Here is a 3,954-nt window from a genome sequence, read left to right as displayed (position 1 = left end):
GAAATGTGGTGTTGGAGAAGGATGGAGAAGATCGGTTGGACCAATTATGTGAGAAATGAAGAAGTGTTAAGTTAATTAGAGTCAGTGAGCAGAGGAATATCCTACACGAAATAAGAAAATGGAAGGCTAATTGGATTGGTCATGTTTTACGCAGAAACTGCCTTCTAAAAGAAGTTATTGAAGGAAAGATAGAGGGGCGGATAGAAGTGACAAGAAGACGAGGAGGAAGACGTAAGAGGATGCTGGATGACCTTGGGGACAGAAGAGGATACTGTCATTTGAAGGAGAAACCTCTAGATCACATTAAATGGAGGAATTGTTTTGGAAGAGACTGTGGACCTGTCATCTTGACAGATTACTGATGATGATGATGATGATGATGATGATTACTAAGTATGTGACAAACTGAGCATTAAATAAATTTGTTAACTGCAAAATGGACTTTCACAAAACAAAATAAATTTAATTCTTGAAGAGGTATATTTCCTGGGCTGTAATGCCTTGTAGTCCCCTGAAAGGCAGCTGATATTGTGAAGGAACTCAGGTTGAAAAATAAGCCAGGCAAACAGAGCCAGCATCTTGCTGGTTTCTTGCTTGGCTTATTCTTCTACCTGGAAGGTGGAAGTAGCATGTTCCTCCAAAGAATCGGTTGACTTTCAGTAGATTACACAGTGTTATATCCCAGATGGTATGAGAATCACCATCTCTTTTAGAATCAAATTAAAGTTATCCTTGACAGATTTATGAATATTCATTAAATGATCAATGAATTATTAAGTTTTCCCCCTTGATATCTCACATGTGACATAATTCACCCATCTTACATATAAAATACCTAATGTTACTAAGGTACAATTACTGGGAAGTAACAGGAATTCAGGATCCCTGTTGTCATTGTTGTTGATCACACTGCAGCTCTGCAACATAAACAACGGGGATCCCTTCGCATACATCAAGCATTAAGCACTCCAAATAGAGAAAACAAAAACTATCTGAGAGTGACACAAAGGAAAACGCTTGGGAGACATTTACATGGTGATTAGAAGTAAAATCAATGCAACAGCTATACCGAAAAGGGCACCCTGTACATTGCGTCATCCTATGCCTTGTCAACTAATAACTACAACCCTCACTCACTCCTGCAGCTGAGCCCTTCTTGAGAAACCACCAATTGTGCAGCTACTCAAGAGCTTCCCAACATTTTATGGGACCCAAAGGTTCATTACCGTGTTCACAAGAACCCTATCCTGAGCCAGATCAGTCCAGTCCATACCATTCCATCTTATCACTCTTAAGATCCATTTCAGTTTTGTCCACCAACCTATACCTTGGTCTTCCCAGTGGTGTCTTTCCCTCAGGCTATCCCACTAGTATCCTATATGCATTCCTCTTCTCCCCATTCATGCTACATTCCCTGCCCATATCATCATCCTTCACTTGATCATTCTAATTATACTTGGAGAAAATTACAAGTTATGAAGCTCCTCATTGTGCAGTTTTCTCCAACCTCCTGTCACTTCATCTCTCTTTGGTCCATATATTTTCCTCAACACCCTGTTCTCGAATACCCTCAGTCTATGTTCCTCCATGAATATCAGAGACCAAGTTTCACACCCATACAGAACAAGAGGCAAAATTATATTTTTGTATTTTCTAATTCTTTATGTTTTTAGACAGCAGATGAGAAGACAGAAAGTTCTGGACTGAATGGTAGCAAGCATTACCCGAGTTCAGTCTTCTCTTCATTTCCTCCTGAATCAGGTTTTGATTTGTTACAGTCATTCCCAAATATCTGAACTGTGCCACATTTACAAAACATCTGTTACCTATCTTTATGTCATGATTAAGCCCTGCATTTTGGTGACAAGACGTAGTTTTCTGTGTGTTTGCTTCTAGTCCAATCTCTTTGCCAGCGTCAGTTAAAGTTTGTGTCTTTCTCTTTAAGGTGTCTATATTATGTCCCAGTAGATTCACATCATCAGTATAGACCAACAGCTGATGTGTCCCACTTAATTTCGGTCCCAACTGGTTTTTGTGGACCTTCAGAATGGCATATTCTAAAGCAAATTTGAAAAGCAGTGGCAATAAAGCATCTTGTTTTAGACTATTATGAATAAGAAAATTATCAGACAAATGTTTACCTGTATAGACTTACCATACATTTAAGCGGCCTCCGTACTCTAGGGGTAACGTTCCCACCTCATGACTCAAGGTACACGAGTTCAAACCCGGCAGAGGTCGTGGAATTTTTAAGGGCGGAAAAATTCAGGGAACAAGTCCTCTGGGAGGGACTTTAAGCCGTGGGTCCCGTGTCGTAGCTTTACGGCACGTAAAAGAACCTCATGCCTCAAGGAGGTTTCTGAGCCAAACTACAAGGACGTTTCCTGCCCAACAATAGTCTCTTAATGCCTCTGGTAGATGGGGGAAGCATCTAGATACCGCTGAGCCAGTAGAGGCCGAACTCGCTGGCTGAGTCGGGACTGATGGCATGCACCAGTATCGGTAGGGTATAGAGACTGGTAGAATATCACAGGGGGACGTACAATAGACCACTGGTCGCAGTGCATGGGGAAACCCACACCCTCCAATAATAATAATAATAATACCATACATTTCGTTTAAACACATTTCAATCATGTAAGATTGAGGTTTCAATCAGCCCAACTAGTTTCATGGGTACCCCAAACTCTACCAGAATATTGTATAATACTTCCCTCCTAACTGAATCATAGGCTTTCTTGAAGTCTACGAATAACTGATGTACTGTCTCATTGTACTCCCATTTTCTCTCTAGTATCTGACAAATGCTAAGATCTGATCCATAGTTGATCTGTTATGTCCAAACCCACACTGATGATCCCCAATAGTTTCATCTGCAGGTCTCTAATGTTCTTCTTACTGTTTGTTGCAAGCTCATCAATTTTGCCTTTCAGGTATTCCCGCTTTTTATTCCTGAAATGCTTGCTGGTTTCACATTTTATATTTATCAACAAGACAAGTTATAAACCTACATGTTCCTCAGTCACATCTAACAAAGAGGCAAAAAGGGGTCTATTGCATGAGTGTAAAAGTTTTTAATAGTTCACTGATTTTTTAATTGAGTTAGTACATAATAAAAAACAGTTTATTGGGAAACTAAAGGATGTATTGCTTCAAACCCCTTCTTATACTGTTGAGGAATTGTTGCTTTTCTGTCAAGACCTACAGCTAAGGAAAAGAGGTGTCTGACAGTGAACACCTCACTAAACACTATGTCCTTGGCTGTGCTTATATTTTTTTTTTCTATGGCGCTACAGCCCCAATTTGGGCCTAGGACTCCTTGGACTAGTGATCAGCTCATCGCAAGGCCTCTACCTGTAGACAAACACAGAAAAACGCACACAAACATCCATGCCCTAAGTGGGATTCGAACCCACGATCCCAGCTTCTGAGCCAGCGAAGACAGTGCATGCCTTAGACCACTCGGCTATTGTGACCTGCCGTGCTTATATATACTTGCTGCAATTTGTATTGCCTTTTAACTATTGTATGTGTTTTTGACAAGTATGGATTATATATGCTAGTGATTTTATTTGTGAATGAATAAGTGTCCAATGTTTTGTTTGCTTGTTGACATGTTTTATATTTGGTGCCAGTGGCACACTTATGAATATTTTAAAGAAACGCAAATGTATATGTATCTATGTATGTATTGTTCAGATTATCCCCATTTATTTCTCTTGGATCCTGTAACCATTGCAATTTTGCTTGTTTCCTTTGGTCTAATAATTTTGAGCATCCTTCATCACATCATGGTTTATGCTTCTTCAATTATAATAACCTATACATTTTCTTTGTCAGAAATTTTGATACTCTCTCTAAATGTTTCCCACCTCAGTGTCTTAAGTTTTCCAAAGCTGCAAACCTCTTTGAGATTTCAACACAGTACTTCTCTTTACCTTCCACCTTGTTTAA

This window comes from Cryptotermes secundus, unplaced genomic scaffold (genome assembly GCF_002891405.2).
Source record: "Cryptotermes secundus unplaced genomic scaffold, Csec_1.0 scaffold296, whole genome shotgun sequence".
NCBI classification, from domain to species: domain Eukaryota; kingdom Metazoa; phylum Arthropoda; class Insecta; order Blattodea; family Kalotermitidae; genus Cryptotermes; species Cryptotermes secundus.
Note: the sequence above shows the minus strand (reverse complement) of the source record.